This window comes from Puntigrus tetrazona, chromosome 10 (assembly GCF_018831695.1).
Source record: "Puntigrus tetrazona isolate hp1 chromosome 10, ASM1883169v1, whole genome shotgun sequence".
NCBI lineage: Eukaryota > Metazoa > Chordata > Actinopteri > Cypriniformes > Cyprinidae > Puntigrus > Puntigrus tetrazona.
Window position 1 is genome coordinate 132,132 of NC_056708.1, and position 11,607 is coordinate 143,738.

The following is an 11,607-nucleotide window of genomic DNA, read 5'->3' on the forward strand; positions in this document are numbered from 1 at the left end:
ACCTAACCTAACCTGACCCTGACCTAACCTAACCTAACCTAATACTAACCCTAACCCTAACCCTAACCCTGACCCTAACTCTAACCCTAACCCTAACTCTAACTCTAACCTATCCAAAACCCTAACTGTGACCCTAATCTAACCCTAACCTTAACCCCAACCCTAACCCTAGTCCGAAGTCTAACAATAACCCTAAACCTAAACCTAAGCCTAACCCTAACCATAACCATAACCATAACCATAACCATAACCATAACCATAACCTAACCTAACCCAAACCCAAACCCAAACCCTAACCTAACCTAACCTAACCTAACCCTAACCCAAACCCTAAACCCAAACCCAAACCCAAACCCAAACCCAAACCCTAAGCCTTACCATAACCGTAACTCTTCTCCTATCCCTAACCCTAATTTTAAACCCTAACCATTACCTTTACACTAACCCTAAGCCTAACCCTAAGCCTAACCTAGCACTAGCCCTAACCCTAACCCTAACCCTTATCCTAACCCTTAACCCAACCATATCCCTAATACTAACCCTAACCTTAACCCTAGCCCTAGCCCTAGCCCTAACCCTTACCCTTACCCTTACCCTTACACTTACCCTTACCCTTACCCTCACCCTCACCTCACCTCACCTCACCTAACCTAACCTAACCTAACCTAACCCTTATTCTAACCCTCTACCTAACCTAACCCTAACCCTAACCCAAACCCTAACCTTAGCCCTAGCCTTAACACTAACCCTAACCTAACCTAACCTAACCTAACCCTTACCCTTACCTAACCTAACCTAACCTAACCTTAAACCTAACCTAACCTAACCTTAACCTTAACCTTAACCTTAACCTAACCTAACCTAACCTTAACCTAACCTAACCTAACCTAACCTAACCTAATCCTAACCTAACCTAACCTATCCCTATCCCTATCCCTCCCTATCCCTATCCCTAAACCTAACTCTAAAACCTAACCCTGACCCTAATTCCTAACTCAAACCTTAACCCTAAACCCTAACCCTAAATCCTAACCCTAACACTTACCCTAAACCCTAACATTTACCCTTTCCTTTAGCCTTACCCTAACCCTAACCATAACCTAACCTAACCTAACCTAACCTAACCTAACCTAACCTAACCCTAACCCAAACCCTAACTCTAATCCTATTCCTAACCCTAACCCTAACCCTAACCCTTATCCCAACCCTTATCCTAACCCTCAACCCAACCAAACCCTAACCCTATCCCTAACCCTAACTCTAAACCTAACCTTAACCCTAACCCTAACCCTAACTGTAACTCAATCTAACCCTAACCTTAACCCCAACCCTAACCCTAATCCAAAGTCTAACAATAACGCTATACCTAAGCCTTAGCCTAACCCTAAACCTAACCCAAACCCAAACCCAAACCCAAACCCATACCCAAACCCAAACCCAAACCCAAACCCTAACTCTTACCTTAAACCTAACTCTTCTCCTATCCCTAACCCTAACCCTAACTCTAAACCCTAACCCTTACCTTTGCACTAACCCTAATCCCTAACCCTAATCTTAACCCTAACCCTAACTCTAATCCTTTACCTAACCCTAATCCCTATCCCTATCCCTATCCCTATCCCTATCCCTATCCCTATCCTATCCCTAACCCTAAACCCTAAACCTATTCTATCCCTAACCATAACCCTAACCCTATATCCTAACCCTAACCCTAAGCCTAACCCTAACCTTAACCTTACCCTTAACCTAAACCTAACCTAACCTAACCTAACCTAACCCCTGGCCTAGCCCTAGCCCTGGCCTAGCCTAGCCTAACCTAACCATAACCCTTATCCTGTGCCTCAACCCAACCATATCCCTAACCCTAAACCTAGCCCTAGCACTACCCTAGCCCTAGCCCTAAACCTAAACCTAAACCTAAACCTAAACCTAAACCTAAACCTAACCCTAACCCTAACCCTAACACTAACCTAATCTAACTCTAACCTAACCTAACCTAAGCCTAACCTAACCTAACCTAACCTAACCTAACCTAACCCTAACAGTAAACCTAACCTCATTTTAATCCAGCCACAGCTCTAACCTAACCTAACCTAACCTAACCTAACCTAAGCCTAACCTAACCTAATACTAACCTAACCTAACCTAACCTAACCTAACCCATCCATAACCCTAACTGTGACCCTAATCTAACCTAACCTTAACCTAACCCTAATCCGAAGTCTAACAATAACCCTAAACCTAAACCTAAGCCTAACCCTAACCATAACCATAACCATAACCCTAAACCAAACCCAAACCCTAACCCTAACCCAAACCCTAAACCCAAACCCAAACCCAAACCCAAACCCAAACCCAACCCAAACCTAAACCTAACCCTTACCATAACCCTAACTCTTCTCCTATCCCTAACCCTAACTCTAAACCATAACCCTTACCTTTACACTAACCCTAAGCCTAACCTAAGCCTAACCTATCCTAGCCCTAACCTAACCCTTATCCTAACCCTTAACGCAACCATATCCCTAACACTAACCCTAACCTTAACCCTAGCCCTAGCCCTAGCCCAAGCCCTAACCCTTACCCTCACCCTAACCCTAACCTAACCCTTATCCTAACCCTCTACCTAACCCTAACCCTAACCTTAACCCTAACTCTAACCTAACCTAACCTAAGCCTAACCTAACCTAACCCTAAACTTAGCCCTAGCCTTAACACTAACCCTAACCCTAACCCTAACCCTAACCTAACCTTACCTAACCCTAACGGTAAACATAACCCTAACCGTAAACCTAAACCTCACTCTATCCCTAACTTTAACCTTAACCCTAACCTTAACCTTAACCCTAACCTAACCTAACCCCTAACCTAACCCTAAGCCTAAACCTAAACCTAAGCCTAAACCTAAACCTAAACCTAAACATAAACATAAACATAAACATAAACCTAACCTAACCTAACCCTAACCTAACCTAACCCCAAACCTAACCCATCCATAACCTATCTGATCCATAACCCTAACCTTAACCTTAATCTAACCCTAACCCTATCCTTAACCTTAACTCTAACACTAAACCCTAACCCCAACCCTAACCCTAACCTTAATCTAACCCTAACCATAACCCTAACCATATCTCTAATCTAACCGTAACCCTAACCCTAATTCTAACCCTGCCTAACCTAACCTAACCCTATCCTATCCTATCCCTATCCCTATCCCTAATCCTCTGGCCTAACCTAACCTAACCTAGCCTTAACCTAACCTAACCTAACCTAACCTAACCCTAACCCTAACCTAAGCCTAGCCTAACTTCTAACCCCTAACCCTAGCCTAACCTTACCTAACCTAAACCTAACCTAAGCCTAACCTAACCTAACCCTAACCTAACCTTCTTCTTCTAACCTAACCTAAGCCTAACCTAACCTAACCCTAACCTAACCTGGCCTAACCTAACCTAACCTAACCTAACCCTGCCTAACCTAACCTAACCTAACCTAACCCTTAACCTAACCTAACCTAACCTAGCCTAACCTAAACCCTAACCTAACCTAACCTAAAGCCTGGCACAACCTAACCTAAACCTAACCTAACCTAACCTAACCTAACCTAATTTAACCTTAACCCTAACCTAACCTAGCCTAACCTAAACCTTCTTCTAACCTAACCTAACCTAACCTAACCTAGCCTAACCTAACCTAATCTAACCTAACCTAACCTAACCTAACCTAATCCTAACCTAACCTAACCTAACCTAACCTAAACCCAACCTAACCCTAACCTTAACCTAACCTAACCCTAACCTATCCTAACCTAACCTAACCTAACCTAAACCTAACCCTAACCTAACCTAACCTAACCTAATCCTAACTTCAACCTAACCTAGCCTAACCTAACCTAACCCTAACCTAACCTAACCTAACCTGGCCTAACCTAACCTAACCTAACCTAGCCCTAACCTAACCCTTCCTCTAACCTAACCTTAACCTTCTAACCTAACCCTGGCCTAACCTAACCTAACCTAACCTAGCCTAGCCTAACCTAAGCCTAGCCCTAACCTAACCTAGCCTAACCTAACCTAACCTAACCTAACCTAACCTAGCCTAACCTAACCTAACCTAAGCTAACCCCTCCTAACCTAACCTAACCTAACCCTAACTAAGCCTTCTTAACCTAACCTAGCCTAACCTAACCTAACCTAACCTAACATAACCTAACCTAACCTTAGCCTTAACCTAACCTAACCTAACCTAACCTAACCTAACCTAACCTAACCTAACCTAACCTAACCTAGCCCTAACCTAACCTAACCTAACCTAACCTAACCTAGGCCTTAACCTAACCTAACCTAACTAACCTAACCTAACCTAACCTAACCTAACCTAACCTAACCTAACCTAGCCTAACCTAACCTAACCTAACCTAACCTAACCTAACCTAACCTAACCTAACCTAACCTAACCTAACCTAACTTCTTCTAACCTAACCTAACCTAAACCTAACCTAACCTAACCCTAACCTAACCTAACCTAACCTAACCAACCTAACTTCTAACTTCTAACCTAACCTAACCTAACCTAACCTCTCTAACCTAACCTAACCTAACCTAACTTCTAGCCCTTCCTAACCTTTACCCTAACCTAACCTAACCTAACCTAACCTAACCTAACCTAACCTAACCCTAACCTAACTTAACCTAACCTAGCCTAACCTAACCTAACCTAACCCCTAACCTAACCTAGCCTAGCCTAACCTAACCTAACCCCTAACCTAGCCTAGCCTAACCTAACCTAGCCTGGCCTAACCTAACCTAACCTAACCTAACCTAACCTAACCTAACCTAACCTAACCTAACCTAACCTAACCTAACCTAACCTACCCTAACCTAGCCTAACCTAACCTAACCTAACCTAACCTAACCTAACCTAACCTAACCTAACCTAGCTAACCTAACCTAGCCTTCTTCCTAACCTAACCTAACCTAACCTAACCTAACCTAACCTAACCTAACCTAACCTAACTAACCTAACAACCTAACCTAACCTAACCTAACCTAACCTAGCCTAACCTAACCTAACCTAGCCTAACCTAACCTAACCTCCTAACCTAACCTAACCTAACCTAACCTAACCTAACCTAACCTAACCTTCCTAACCCTAACCTCTTCTAACCTAACCTAGCCCTAACCTAACCTAACCTAACCTAACCTAACCTCTTCCTAACCTGCTTCTAACCTAACCTAACCTAACCCTAACCTAACCTAACCTAACCTAACCTAACCTAACCTAACCTAACCTAACCTAACCTAACCTAACCTAACCTAACCTTCTAACTTCTTAACCTAACCTAACCTAACCTAACCTAACCTAACCTAACCTAACCTAACCTAGCTTCTTAACTTCTTCTTTCTTCCTAACCTAACCTAACCTGCCTAACCTAACCTAACCTAACCTAGCCTAACCTAACCTAACCTAACCTAACCTAACCTAACCTAACCTAATTCTTCTTCTCTAACCTAACCTAACCTAACCTAACCTAACCTAACCTAACCTAACCTAACCTAACCTAACCTAATTCTTCCTTAACTTCTAACCTTCCTAACCTTCTTAACCTAACCTAACCTAACCTAACCTAACCTAACCTAACCTAACCTAACCTAACTCTAAACCTAGCCTAACCTAACCTAACCTAACCTAACCTAGCCTAACCTAACCTAACCTAACCTAACCTAACCTAACCTAACCTAACCTAACCTAACCTAACCTAACCTAACCTAACCTAACCTAACCTAACCTAACCTAACCTAACCTAACCTAACCTAACCTAACCTAACCTAACCCTAGCCCTAACCCCTAACCTAACCTAACCTAACCTAACCTAACCTAGCCTAGCCTAACCTAACCTTCTTCTTCCTAACCTAACCTAACCTAACCCTAACCTAACCTAACCTAACCTAACCTAACCTAACCTAACCTAACCTAACCTAACCTAACCTAACCTAACCTAACCTAACCTTTCTTCAACCTAACCTAACCTAACCCTAACCTAACCTAACCTAACAACCTAACCTAACACAACCTAACCCTTCTTCCTAACCTAACCTAACCTAACCTAACCTAAACCTAGCCTAACCCTAACTTCTTCTAACCTAACCTAACCTAACCTAACCTAACCTAACCTAACCTAACCTAACCTAACCTAACCTAACCTAGCCTAACCTAACCTAACCTAACCTAACCTAACCTAACCTAACCTAGCTTAACTTCCTAACCTAACCTAAACCTAACCTAACCTAACCTAACCTAACCTAACCTAACCTAACCTAACCTACCTAACCTAACTTAACCTAACCTAACCTAACCTAACCTAACCTAACCTAACCTAACCTAACCTAACCTAACCTAACCTAACCTTAACCTAACCTAACCTAACCTTCTAACCTAACCTAACCTAACCTAACCTTACTAACTTCTTCTAGCCTAACCTAACCTAACCTAACCTAACCTAACCTAGCCTAACCTAAGCTTCTTCTGGCCTGGCCTAACCTAACCTAACCTAACCTAACCTAACCTAACCTAGCCTCTTCTTCCTAACCTGGCCTAACCTAACCTAACCTAACCTAACCTTCTTCTTCTTCTTCTTCTTCTTCTAACCTTAACCTAACCTAACCTAACCTAACCCTAACCTAACCTAACCTAACCTAACCTAACCTAACCTAACCTAACCTAACCTAGCCTAACCTAACCTCTTCTGGCCTAACCTGGCCTAACCTTAACCTAACCACAGCTAGCTTCTTCAACCTAACCTAACCTAGCCTAACCTAACCTGGCCTAACCTAACTTAACCTAACCTAGCCTAACCTAACCTAACCTAACCTAAACTAGCCCTAACCTAGCCTAGCCTTAACCTAACCTAACCTGGCCTGGCCTAAGCCTGGCCTAGCCTATTTCAACCTAACACAGCCTAACCTTCCTAACCTAACCTAACTTAGCCTGGCTTCTTAACCTAACCTAGCCTAACCTAACCTAACCTTCTTCTAACCTAACCTAACCTAACCTAACCTAACCTAACTTCTTTAACCTAACCTAACCTAACCTTCTAACCTAACCTAACCTAACCTAACCTAACCTAACCTAACCTAACCTAACCTAACCTAACCTAACCTAACTAACTTCTTCTTCTTCTAACTAACCTAACCTAACCTAGCCTAACCTAACCTAACCTAACCTAACCTCTAACCTAACCTAACCTAACCTAGCCTAACCTCAACCTAGCCTAGCCTAACCTAACCTAACCTGGCCTAACCTAAGCCTAGCCTAACCTGGCTTCTAACACTGGCCTAACCTTCTTCTTCTTCTTAACCTAACCTAACCTAGCCTAACCTAACCTAGCCTAACCTAACCTAACCTAACCTTCTTCTAACTAACCTAACTTAACCTAACCTAGCCTAACCTAACCTAACTTCTAAACTAACCTAACCTAACCCTAACCTAGCCTAACCTAACCTAACCTAACCTTCTTCTAACCTAACCTAACCTAACCTAACCTAACCTAACCTAACCTAACCTAACCTAACCTAACCTAACCTAACCTAACCTAACCTAACCTAGCCTAACCTAACCTAACCTCTTCCCTAACCTAACCTAACCTAGCTAACCTAACCTAACTAACTTCTTCTTCTTAACCTAACCTAACCTAACCTAACCTAACCTAACCTAACCTAACCTAACTTCTTCTTCCTAACCTAACCTAACCTAACCTAACCTAACCTAACCCTAACCTAACCTAACCTAACCTAACCTAACCTAACCTAACCTAAACCTAACCTTCTTCTAACCTAACCTAACCTAACCTAACCTAACCTAACCTAACCTAACCTAACCTAACCTAGCCTAACCTAACCTAACCTTCCTAACCTAACCTAACCCCTAACCTAACCTAACCTAACCTGGCTTCTTCTTCTTCTAGCCTAACCTAACCTAACCTAACCTAACCTAACCTAACCTAACCTAGCCTAACCTAACCTAACCTAACCTAACCTAACCTAACCCTAACCTAACCTAGCCTAACCTAACCTAACCCTTCTTCTAACCTAACCTAACCTAACCTAACCTAACCTAACCTGGCTTCTTCTAACCTAACCTAACCTAACCTTCTTCTTCTAACCTAACCTTCTTCTTAACCTAACCTAACCTAACCTAACACTCTAACCTAACCTAACCCTAACCTAACCTAACCTAACCTAACCTAACCTAACCTAACCTAACCTAACCAACCTTCTTCCTAACCTAACCTAACCTAACCTAACCTAACCTAACCCTAACCTAACCTAACCTAACCTAACCTAACCTAACCTAACCTAACCTAACCTAACCTAACCTAGCCTAACCTAACCTAACCTAACCTAACCCTAACCTAACCTAACCTAGCCTAGCCTAACCTAACCTAACCTTCTAACCTAACCTAACCTAACCTAACCTAACCTAACCTAACCTAACCTAACCTAACCTAGCCTAACCTAACCTAACCTAAGCCTAGCCTAACCTCTTCTAACCTCTTCTAACTTCTAACCTCTCTAACCTAACCTAGCCTAACCTTAACCTTCTAACCTAACCTGCCTAACCTAACCTAACCTAACCTAACCTGGCCTAACACTTAACCTAACCTAACCTAACCTAACCTGGCCTCAACCTAACCTAACCTAACCTAACTCTAACCTAACCTAACCTAACCTAACCTAACCTAACCTAACCTAACCTAACCTAACCTAGCCTAGCCTAACCTAACCTAACCTAACCTAACCTGGCCTAACCTAACCTAACCTAACCTAACCTGGCCTAACCTAACCTAACCTAACCTAACCTAACCTAACCTAACCTAACCTAACCTAACCTAACCTAACTTCTAACCTAACCTAACCCTAACCTAACCTAACCTAGCTTAACTTCTTCTAACCTAACCTAACCTAACCTAACCTAACCTAACCTAGCTTCTTCCTAACCTAACCTGGCCTAACCTAACCTAACTTCTAACCTAACCTAACCTAACCTAACTAACCTAACCTAACCTAACCTAACCTAACCTAACCCCTAACCTAACCTAACTTCTTCTTCTAACCTAACCTAACCTAACCTAACCTAACCTAACCTAACCTCTTCCTAACCTAACCTAACCTAACCTAACCTAACCTAACCTAACCTAACCTAAGCCTAACCTAACCTGGCCTAACCTAAGCTAACCTAACCTAACCTAACCTAACCTAACCTTAACCTAGCCCTAACCTAACCTAACCTAACCTAACCTAACCTAACCTAACCTAACCTAACTTAACTTCTTCAACCTAACCTAACCTAACCTAACCTTTAACCTAACCTAACCTAACCTAACCTAACCTAACCTAACTAACCTAACCTAACTTCTTCTTCTTCTAACCTAACCTAACTTCTTCTAACCTAACCCTGGCCTAACCTAGCCTAACCTAACCTAACCTAACCTAACCTAACCTAACTAACCTAACCTAACCTAAACTAGCCTAACCTAACCTTCTTCTTCTTCTTCCTAACCTAACCTAACCTAACCTAACCTAACCCTCCTTCTAACCTAACCTAACCTAGCCCTAACCTAACCTAACCTAACCTAACCTAACCTCTAACCTAACCTACCTAAGCCTAACCTAACCCTCTTCCTAACCTAACCTAACCTAACCTAACCTAACCCTAACTTAACCTAACCTAACCTAACCTAACCTAACCTAACTAACCTAACCTAACCTAACCTAACCTAACCTAACCTAGCCTAACCTAACCTAACCTAACCTAACCTCTTCCTAACCTAACCTAACCTAACCTAACCTAACCTAACCTAGCCTAACCTAACCTAACCTAACCTAACCTAACCTAACCTAACCTAACCTAACCTAACCTAACCTAACCTAACCTAACCTAACCTAACTTCTTCTTCTTCTTCTTCTTCTTCTTCTTAACCTCTTCTCTTCTAACCTAACCTAACCTAACCTAACCTAACCTTCTTCCTAACCTAACCTAACCTAACCTAACCTAACCTAACCTAACCTTCTTCTTCTTCTTCTTCTTCTTCTTCCTAACCTAACCTAACCTAACCTAACCTAACCTAAGCCTAGCCTAACCTAGCCTAACCTAACCTAACCTAACCTAACCTAACCCTAACCTAACCTAACCTAACCTAACCTAACCTAACCTAACCTAACCTAACCTAACCTAACCTAACCTAACCTAGCCTAACCTGGCCTAACCTAACCTAGCCTAGCCTAACCTAACCTCTTCTTCTTAACCTGGCCTAACCTAACCTAACCTAACCTAACCTAACCTAACCTAACCTAACCTAACTAACCTTCTTCCTAACCTAACCTAACCTTAGCCTAACCTAACCTAACCTAACCTAACCTTAACCTAACCTTCAACCTTCTTCTTCTTAACCTAACCTAACCTAACCTAACCTCTTCCTAACCTAACCTAACCTAACCTAACCTAACCTAACCCTAACCTAACCTAACCTTAACCTAACCTAACCTAACCTAACCTAACCTAACTTAACCTAACCTAACCTAACCTAACCTAACCTAACCTAACCTAACCCTAACCTAACCTAACCTAACCTAACCTAACCTAACCTGGCCTAACCTAACCTAACCTAACCTAACCTAACCTAACCTAACCTAACCTAACCTAACCTAACCTAGCCTAGCCTAACCTAACCTAACCTAACCTAACCTAACCTAAGCCTAACCTAACCTAACCTCTTCTAACCTTCTTCAACCTGGCCTAACTTAACCTAACCTAACCTAACCTAACCTAACCTAAACTAACTTTAACCTAACCTAACCTAACCTAACCTAACCTAACCTAACCTAAGCCCTAACCTAACCTAACCTAACCTAACCTAACCTAACCTAACCTAACCTAACCTAACCTAACCTTCTTCTAACCTAACCTAACCTAACCTAACCTAACCTAACCTAACCTAACCTAAGCCTAACCTAACCTAACCTAGCCTAACCTAGCTTCCTTCTTCTTCCTCTTCTTAACCTAACCTAACCTAACCTAACCTAACCTAAGCCTAACCTAACCTTTAACCTAACCTAACCTAACCTAACCTAACCTAACCTAACCTGGCCTAACCTAGCCTAACCTAACCTAACCTAACCTTAACTTCTAACCTAACCTAACCTAACTTAACTAACCTAACCTTCTTCTAGCCTAACCTAACCTAGCCTAACCTAACCTAACTGGCCTAAGCCTTCTTCTTCTAACCTTCTAACCTAACCTAACCTAACCTAACCTAACCTAACCTAACCTAACCTAGCCTAACCTAGCCTAACCTAGCCTAACCTTAACCTAACCCTAACCTAACCTAACCTAACCTAACCTAACCTAACCTAACCTAACCTAGCCTAGCCTAACCTGGCCTAACCTAACCTAAGCCTAGCCTAACCTAACCTAGCCTAACCTAACCTAACCTAACCTAAACCTAACCTAACCTAACCTAACCTAACCTTCCTAACCTAACCTAACCTAACCTAACCTAACCTAACCTAACCTAGCTAACCTAACCTACTTCTAACTTCTAACCTA